Source organism: Salvelinus alpinus, chromosome 8 (assembly GCF_045679555.1).
Source record: "Salvelinus alpinus chromosome 8, SLU_Salpinus.1, whole genome shotgun sequence".
In the NCBI taxonomy this organism is placed as follows: domain Eukaryota; kingdom Metazoa; phylum Chordata; class Actinopteri; order Salmoniformes; family Salmonidae; genus Salvelinus; species Salvelinus alpinus.
Genome location: NC_092093.1, coordinates 78,988,941 through 78,999,285, shown reverse-complemented (window position 1 = coordinate 78,999,285; position 10,345 = coordinate 78,988,941). Strand labels below are relative to the sequence as shown.

General features: G+C 43.4%; 1 pseudogene; it reads right to left on the bottom strand.

Annotated features, from left to right (window-relative positions):
* Positions 1–466: 466 nt before the first annotated feature.
* Positions 467–7,728, bottom strand: LOC139582335 (integrin beta-1-like; annotated as a pseudogene).
* Between the last annotated feature and the right edge of the window lie 2,617 nt (positions 7,729–10,345).

Sequence of the window (10,345 nt, the reverse complement as noted above, 5' to 3'; positions counted from 1 at the left end):
ATCATGTAGGCTATACCCGCGCTGTACCTGCAAAGCTGTTGGCTAGAGTGCGCGTGCCAATACCAGAGTGACGCAACAATTTTTGTGAGAAAACCATCAGTTGAGTTGAAAATGTGATGGAACCCCAACCCCAACTTTTTATTCAGTACATGAGAATTGAACCACAACATGTGTATGTGCACTATGTCATCACGCACAGCCTTTTATTTCCACAAGTAATTTTGATGGAAACACATCTCTGGTGGGGAAATGCCCATATTGTTTTGATGAAGATTTTATAATATTCACATGAAAATCTGTCGCCAATTGGATGGAAACCTAGCTATTGTAAGTAACATTTTCCTCAATAAATTAGCTATCAGCAATGTTGGTGCTTGTAGGAAAAAGTCAAGTGTGAGTGTAGAACTCTCCTTGCAGTCAAATTCCAATTTATGCACTTGTTCTTACAAATGTTAGATATTAATGTTCACTTGGCTGCCACTCCGTACCTGTGTGCAGTGCATGCGCTAGGGCAGGTGGGGCACAGGTCACAGGTAGGGCCCTTGGTAACGTCCGTCCTGGCAAAGACAGGCACCGCCGCTGCAGACGCCCCTCCCTGCACAGGCCAGGCTGCTATGGGACAAACATCTGTCCGTGCTGAGTGGGCACTCACACGCACTGCTACTGAACCCTAGAAGACACTGGCACACACACACCTGCCCCACCCTGAATCACAGAGACGAATGAACCTGCACACACACACTGACCATTACAAAGACAACGTTACAGTTGACCTGCCTATGTAAAGCAGTAGAAAACAACTGTATGTCAGATGTGAGAGCGAGCACACACCTACCTCCACATGGTAAGCCCCGGTACTGGTCACAGCGGAAGTCACTGCACTCACAGAACTGCACATAGTAAGCATGAAATGTGGGATTTTTGTGGCTATTATGGCACAAACACTTTCCACAAACATACTCCCCATACCCACTGCACTCTTCTGAGGCATTGTCATGGCAACACAGGTGTCTCCCATGATCCCCTTTGCCCGGCTTTACTTTCTCACACAACGTTCCGACACACCCCTCCCTACAACTGTAAGAGACATGATGACCTCGTCATTCATATTCAATGGGGTAGGATTTGCAACTAGCACTATATACGGAATATGATGCCATTTGAGACACAGATTCTTACCTGCACACTCCACACTCGAGGGCACTGTTACCATGGCTACAGGCTGGGCAGTGTGGAACCCTGTCCCTCTGACATGGACGGTCACATATGGGCTTCAGCAAAATCTCCAGCTCCTCACTATACCCCTGGGGCTTGATGACCCCACGCAACTGTCCCATACTGGTACCAGACAGATATGGAGGGGCAGTGATGGTTCCATTAAACTTCTCCTAGACGGGAGATGTGAAAATAGCCTGAATATAGTTATGTAGCCCTGATATACATCTGAAGTCGGAAGTTTACATACACTTATGTTGGAGTCATTAAAACTTGTTTTTCAACCACTCCACAAATTTCTTGTTAACAAACTATAGTTTTGGCAAGTCGGTTAGGACATCTACTTTGTGCATGACACAAGTAATTTTTCCAACAATTGTTTACAGACAGATTATTTCACTTATAATTCACTGTATCAAAATTCCAGAATTATGTCATGGCTTTAGAAGCTTCTGATAGGCTAATTGACATAATTTGAGTCAATTGGAGGTGTACCTGTGGATGTATTTCAAGGCCTACCTTCAAACTCAATGGCTCTTTGCTTGACATCATGGGAAAATCAAAATAAATCAGCCAAGACCTCAGAAAAAAATTGTAGACCTCCACAAGTCTGGTTCATACTTGGGAGACATTTCCAAACGCCTGAAGGTATCACGTTCATCTGTACAAACAATAGTACGCAAGTATAAACACCATGGGACCACGCAGCCGTCATACCGCTCAGGAAGCAGACGCGTTCTGTCTCCTAGAGATGAACGTACTTTGGTGCGAAAAGTGTAAATCAATCCCAGAACAGCAGCAAAGGCCCTTGTGAAGATGCTGGAGGAAACAGGTACAAAAGTATCTATCTCCACAGTAAAACGAGTCCCTGAAAGGCCGCTCAGCAAGGAAGAAGCCACTTCTCCAAAACCGCCATAAAAAAGCCAAACTACGGTTTGCAACTGCACATGGGGACAAAGATCATACTTTTTGGAGAAATGTTCTCTGTTCTGATGAAACAAAAATAAAACTGTTTGGCCATAATGACCATTGTTATGTTTGGAGGAAAAAGGGGGAGGCTTGCAAGCCAAATAACACCATCCCATGGCAGCATCATGTTATGGGGATGCTTTTCTGTGGATGGTGGATATATTGAAGCAACATCTCAAGACATCAGTCAGAAAGTTAAAGCTTGGGTCTTCCAAAAGAACAATGACCCCAAGCATACTTCCAAAGTTGTGGCAAAATGGCTTAAGGACAACAAAGTCAAGGTATTGGAGTGGCCATCACAAAGCCCTGACCTCAATCCTATAGAACATTTGTGGGCAGAACTGAAAAAGCGTGTGCGAGCAAGGAGGCCTACAAACCTGACTCAGTTACACCAGCTCTGTCAGGAGGAAGGGGCCAAAATTCACCCATCTTATTGTGGGAAGTTTGTAGAAGGCAACCCTTAAACGTTTGACCCAAGTTAAACATTTTAAAGGCAATGCTACCAAATACTAATTGAGTGTTTGTAAACTTCTGATCCACTGGGAATGTGATGTAAGAAATAAAAGTTGAAATTAATAATTCTCTCTACTATTATTCTGACATTTCACATTCTTAAAATAAAGTGGTGATCCTAACTGACCTAAAACAGGGAATATTTGCTCGGATTAAATGTCAGGAGTTGTGAAAAACTGAGTTTAAATGTATTTGGCTAAGGTGTATATAACTTCAACTGTATGTATCTCTCTCTCACACACACACACACACACACCTCATCACAAATGGATATATTGGAGCACCTCCTTCCCTGGTCCTCTCTCTCCAGCAGCTCTTCATCATTGTTCTTACAGTGGGAGCTGTATGATATCTGGAAGCCTGCAGGCAGCTCACTCTTCTCCATAACAACCTCAGAGGTCAGGTCCTGGGGTCAATAACAGAGTTAACCTTTTTAGCTGAAGAGGAGTGTGTGTTTGTGTGGGTCTGTGTGTGTGCGTGCGTGTGTGTGCATGTGTGTGTGACAGTTAACCTCTGTAGCTGAGGAGGTGTCAGCAGTTCGTCAGCAGCCTCATACACACAGAAATAATGACCTGTGTAGGAAGGGAGTATTCTGCTGCACTTACGTTATATGCCTATTACACGCAGGATGTTTTGGGAGTTGTTGGAGAGCGTTCCGACAGCACTTTTTGAGAAGGTGCTCTTCAGGATCTGCCAGAAGAATAAAACAACACTACATCCATCTTGATAAAATACAGCGTTACTGTTAAACTATATATACTGTATTGTGCTGTCAAATATATTTAGTGTAATGTTGTGGTTGGAGGGAGGGAGGAATGGATGAGGAGGAGGAGGAGGAGACAAAGATGGGTTTATACCTCGTACAGGTGTGTGACGTCCTCGGTCACAGCAAAGATGATCTGGATATATTTTTTTCTCTCAGCTTCTCAGCAAGGTGAGCCACAGAGGGATAGTCCTAACAGGAAGACAGACAGTACACTCTCTCTATTTCTATCTCTACCCCCCACTCTATCAGACAAACATTCCATTTCCTTCTCTGAAAAGGGATAAATAAATCCAATTTAAGAAGGAGTGTGGGGATCCATATTTCACATGTCCATTCCCCACCCTGGGTGGGCACTTATCCAAACAGAAATGGTCTGTAACACACTCAGTAGCACAGTGTGGAGGGAGGCTCGATATAACACACACACACACATAGACACAAACACACAGACTTAGTTTAGGAGATAAAAAGGCTCTGTCAGGATTATTCCATGGTGACCCCAGCTGTTTCAAATCAGGAAGTGCCTGTCAGTATCCTCTTTACAAATGATATTGACCTTTAAATCACTGCCGTTGACTTCTGTCTGTCTTCTGTACTTCTGCAGTCTGTACTGCATGGAGTTACTGCCACTCCCTAATATCCTCTCACACTAGCTACTGTAAGAATATAAAGGAAGATACTACTATTTAGTCTTCCGTTAGAGACATGCTAGTGTGACCAATGGGATTCAAACCAGGGTTTCCTGCATGCACTCTACAAGGCGGTGTTATCCCACTGAGTTTTAGCCTAGGAATTAGCTCAAGGAACTCTGTTATACTTGCAAATCCTATTGTGTTTATTGAGGGGTTCTGGATAGAGCATAGCTGTACCTGGAGGTTACCTCTGGTGTACACATTGTTTTCCAGGTGACATTTCCCATCGTTGGGCAGAACGATCGCTCCCAGGTTCCCCGTCTCCAGCAAAGTGAAAGCCAGCACAGCCCATTGGTCTAAAAATGATCCCAAAAGGAGTTAAGGTAACACAAACACACTAACCCAGACAAAACAACATAACAATCCAACACAGCAGCTCTACCCCCTACTGGGTGTGTATCCAACCTCACTTTATTTCACACATGGCGGCCTGCGTCAAGGCATCCAGGCCCCCCTCTGGTGAGTCAAGGTTTCCGGAGTTCGCTGCCCCCCCCCCACCACCACCACCAGCTGTGAGGCCCAAGAGATTGTGGTAGGTGAAGGGAGGGGATCAAGGCCAGGACTCCATCCTTTTACACAGGTTCTGGAGCATCCCCTCAATGGTACTGATATAGGGCATCACTGTCTTGTCCACAAACGCTCCAAAGCCTTCAGAGAAATAATAAAATATACGGTTTAACAGTAATGAATATACAAATCTGTCCCAGTCAGTTCTCCAGGCAGGGAGGCAGGCAGCCAGGCAAGCACGCAGACAGGCACATGTGCGCACACAAACAAACACACACACTCACACATTCTGACGTTGCTGGTGGTGTTCCTCATGTCCTCCATCAGGTGTGTCCCCAGCCTCTTGACGTTGGCCAGGTCGTCCTTCATGGAGAAGGAGAGGTGCATCAGGTAGTACAGGTCTATGTGGTAGTCCTGCACGCGCTTGAACTTCACCTCAAAGGTCTGGGGCTCGCCTGTACCAAGAGGAAGCCACTTATTACATTCACACACTACCCCCAGAAAAACCTAGCACATCTATCTGCTTGTCAGAGTTGAGGTGGATACTCAGTCAGTCAAGTAGCCAATACTTACATAGACAACTCATGGTCTCATCAGAATGGTTAGAAAATAATGGAATTTAACCATTGTAGTTATATGTCCCCTTTGCTGACATACAGTATTACTTATATGTCACTATAATGACCAATGACTTATATATACAATTTATATATACACATGGCCTACCAGGGCACAGGTGCAGCAGGACTCTCTGGGGCTATAACTGGGTAAGTGGTGGGGGTCCAGCCTGGGCTGGTGTTTCTGGTCCTGGGGTCTGGAGGTGACCTTGTGGATCTCCAGGAGGCCTGTGGAACCTCCACCAGGCAGCCTCTCTCCAGCAGAGCCCTGGGGGTGTCACAATGCTCCCACGTCTGCTAACCTGGTTCTATGAAAGTCTACACATCATGGAAGAACAGTAAAACAAAGTATCATGCTATTTGGACATTATATGAAAAATAAATATTTTCTAAGACTAATGTACTCCAATAATTTAAGTAGCAAATAGGCCAGATGACTGAACCCTCTGTTACAAGAGCTTACAGTACCTCCTCCTTACACCAGGCACAGTGTGGTCCAGACTCCAGACACTCTCCACAGCTCTTGACCCCTGACCATAGCACTCCTCCTGTCTTCTCTGGCCTAGGGCAAGGACAACAAGTAGAACAACAACCTTTCACTGCCACCCACTGCAATGTGCTTTATCATTCTTTAGACTCTCAATAGAGCTATCCTCCTGTATTTAATGTAATATGAAATTGTGAAAGGGGAAAGAATTATGATTCAAATTTATTTTTACATTTATACCTCTATTATGAGAAAGGTATTGATTTACCTTGATTTCCCTTAGCGTAGTCCTGGCAGCAAAATAACAGCATCTGACCATAAACACAAAAACAGTTTGCTGACCTGAATTTGATATCCTTTCCTTTGTTGTGGAGAGAGTGGAGAATGATTGATCAGCAATTCTTTAGTTTCTGTAGCCCTTTCCTGCAGTCAATGACCAAAAGCGCCCTCTGATCTCATGGTTGGAATGTTATTAATATTATTCAAAATGTCATAATTAAAGACTTGTAGTTTTTTTACAACGAAAGTTCTGTGTTTCTATGTCAAACTGTTTTGTTATATTTCAATCTTCTGTGATGTATATAAAGTGTAATATTGGGATGCAAACTCAACAGAGACCTGACCATTAACCCCTCCCTCCTGCAGGACAGCCCTCCCCTTCCACTAATCCAAGACCAGCTCTAACAGCAGCCAACTGCTCAGGACGTCCCAAATGGCACCCTATTCCCTACATAGTGCCCTACTTCAGACCGGAGTCTTATGGGCCCTGGTCAAAAGTAGTGCACTATATAGGGAATAGGGTGCCATTTGAGACGTAGAACAAGTGTTAAATAATACAGGGTGCTGAGCAGCGAAAAATCTCTCAGTGGAGACAAAGACTGGAAGACAAAGGACTCCTCCTTACTGAATATCTGGCAGTAACACAGCCTATGCGCAGTAAGTTGAGGAAATGAAGAAGACTCTCTCTCTCTTTCTCCTTCCATGCAGTGATACTTCACACAGTGCTGCTCTGATGATATGAATTATAAAGAGGAAGGAACACTCACTTCAACTCTGCCACATACTGAATCGAAGGACATTACACAGGTCTGCACTGCCCTCTAGATGAGGTCTCAGCCAGGTTTGTACATTACAGTGCAAAGTAGAGAACAGTAAAGTGTATTGTACTTTAATCTACTCTACTGAATTAAACTATACTCTACTGTACTCTACTAAATTATACTACCCCGTTGAAATGTAAAGCGGTTATGGTTTCGGGTAGAGGCTGTAGTATCTGGGATCTACATCTGTTTATATTAGTTACTATACTGTTACTAAGCGGTGATGTATTACGACAGTGTTACGTTACTACACCTAATAGGAAATGCACATGCGCACTAGTGTGCCCGGAAACTGTAGAGCACGAGAGGTTTTGACTAAACGAAAACTAACTGTACTCCCGTCTCCTGCCTGGTCATTTCTCCACAACACAAATATTACAGAGGCGTCCTAAGGATCACGGATAGCACTGTTTTTTATAAAGGGTAACACTAGTGACATGGAGTGGAAGGACAGTTATTCCCTGTAAAAGATTGTTCATATTTAGTTGATATTTTAGTTTTTTAAGTTGTCAACTATGCAAAGTTAATACTTTCTTTTGCATAATGACATTTAAAGTGTGAACAAAAATATATTGTTTTACTCAAAATATGTCACTTAACCTTGACTCATGACCCGAGGGACAACCCAATTTCGTGCTACTGACCGTGTTCTTCAATATATATTTGTAAAAATGATTGCCAATTTATCTGTCTTACATATGTTTTATTAACAATAAAACACTTCAATTTGAGGGGCCTCCTGAGTGGCGCAATGGTCTAAGGCACTGCATTGCAGTGCTAACTGTGCCACTAGAGATCCTGGGTCGAGTCCAGTCTCTGTCGCAGCTGGCCGCGACTGGGAGCACGGTGTGGTGGCATGCATTTGGCCCAGCGTCGTTTGGGTTAGGGGAGGGTTTGGCCGGCAGGGATGTTCTTGTCCGTTCGCGCACTAGCAACTGCTGTGGCGGGCTGGGCACAATGCACGCTGACACTGTCACCAGCTGTACGGTGTTTCCTCCGACACGTTGGTGCGGCTGGTTTCCGGGTTAAGTGGGCATTGTGTCAAGAAGCAGTGCGGCTTGCCTGGGTTGTGTTTCGGAGGACGCACGGCTCTCGACCTTCGCCTTTCCCGAGTCTGTGCAGAGATGGGACAAGACTCTAACTACCAATTGCATACCATGAAATTGGGGAGAAAAGGGGGTCAAATAATGAACAAAAATAACTATATATTAAAAAAATTAAAAAAACTTACATTTGAACAAAAACACATATTTTGTGTCATTATCTGACACTTTTAAATGTTTTTCCTGGTGGTTAAGGCCAGGATAGGAAAGCCACCATTTTTGTATAATGAACCGCCAATCATATCTCTGCTAGACTGTTCTCACTGTTAACCACAGGGCAGTTCATCTCTTTGTGATCACATGGTGCCACATTTTCACACTGTCAGTTTATCATAAACATTTGTATAAACCTAGATGGCTGCTGATGACATTGCTGAGAATGTAATAAATTGTCAGATTAATCATTATGTGCTGTTACCATAGTCCCTCAGTGACACGATGCAGACAGCTAGCTAGCACACAACTCTGTGTGACACGCATAGTTTTTACAGCCAACAGGGGGTGGGCCATGACTAGAAGGGCTAGAAGGGCCATGACTAGAAGTAGATTGTTTTGGTTTCATTTTAGCTATAACCCTGACCCTAGCCCTTTTCCTAACCTTAAGAATGTGAAATGTCAGAATAATAGTAAAGAGAATGATTTATTTCAGCTTTTATTTCTTTAATCACATTCCCAGTGGGTCAGAAGTTTACATACACTCAATTAGTATTTGGTAGCATTGCCTTTAAATTGTTTAACTTGGGTCAAACGTTTCGGGTAGCCTTCCACAAGCTTCCCACAATACGTTGGGTGAATTTTGGCCCATTCCTCCTGACAGAGCTGGTGTAACTGAGTCAGGTTTGTAGGCTTCCTTGCTTGAACACACTTTTTCAGTTCTGCCCAGAAATTTTCTATAGGATTGAGGTCAGGGCTTTGTGATGGCCACTCCAACACCTTGACTTTGTTGTTCTTAAGCCATTTTGCCACAACTTTTGAAGTATGCTTGGGGTCATTGTCCATTTGGAAGACCCATTTGCGACCAAGCTTTAACTTCCTGACTGATGTCTTGAGATTTTGCTTCAATATATCCACATAATTTTCATTCCTCATGATGCCATCTAGTTTGTGAAGTGCACCAGTCCCGTCTGCAGCAAAGCACCCCCGTGCTTCACGGTTGGGATGGTGTTCTTTGGCTTGCAAGCCTCCCCCTTTTTACTCCAAACATAACGATGGTCATTATGGCCAAACAGTTCTATTTAATTTTCATCAGACCAGAGGACATTTCCCCAAAAAGTATGATCTTTGTCCCCATGTGCAGTTGCAAACCGTAGTCTGGCTTTTTTATGGCGGTTTTGGAGCAGTGGCTTCTTCCTTGCTGAGCAGCCATTCAGGACTCGTTTTACTGTGGATACAGATACTTTTGTACCTGTTTCCTCCAGCATCTTCACAAGGTCCTTTTGCTGTTGTTCTGGGATTGATTTGCACTTTTTGCACCAATGTACGTTCATCTCTAGGAGACAGAACGCGTCTCCTTCCTGAGCGGTATGACGGTTGCGTGGTCCCATGGTGTTTATACTTGCGTACTATTGTTTGTACAGATGAACGTGGTACCGTCAGAGGTTTGGAAATTGCTCTGAAGGATGAACCAGATTTATGGAGTTTTACAAACAAAAAAATCTTAGGTCTTGGCTGATTTCTTTTGATTTTCCCATGATGTCAAGCAAAGAGGCACGGAGTTTTAAGGTAGGCCATGAAATATATCCACAGGTACACCTCCAATTGACTCAAATGATGTCAATTAGCCTATCAGAAGCTTCTAAAGTCATGACATCATTTTTGGGAACTTTTCAAGCTGTTTAAGGCAGTCAACTTAGTTTATGTAAACTTCTGACCCACTGGAATTGTGATACAGTGAATTATAAGTGAAATAATCTGTCTGTAAACAATTGTTGGAAAAATTACTTGTGTCATGCACAAAGTAGATGTCCTAACCGACTTGCCAAAACAATAGTTTGTTAACAAGAAATTTGTGAAGTGGTTGAAAAACGAGTTTTAATGACTCCAACCTAGGTGTATGTAAACTTACGACTCCAACTGTAAATCTTCTTTTTTTATCACCATCAACATTGAATTGGTTTGGACATTTGAGAACTTCTCCAAACTACAGTACTTCTGCAATCAACTAGCTAGTTGTTTTGACTAGCTAGATCATTTCATCTTCTGGAGCCAAGGACAATTGTGATTTTCATGTGTGCAGTTTTCTGTACATTGCTTTGGAATGGTTGCTTCAACTGATGGATGGAGGGTTTTTGCAATCAGAAGACTTTCAGCTGCATTTTTGCTGCTTTTGATGTGCTTCTCACCTGTGGTAACCATGGAAACTAAAGACGCAACTAG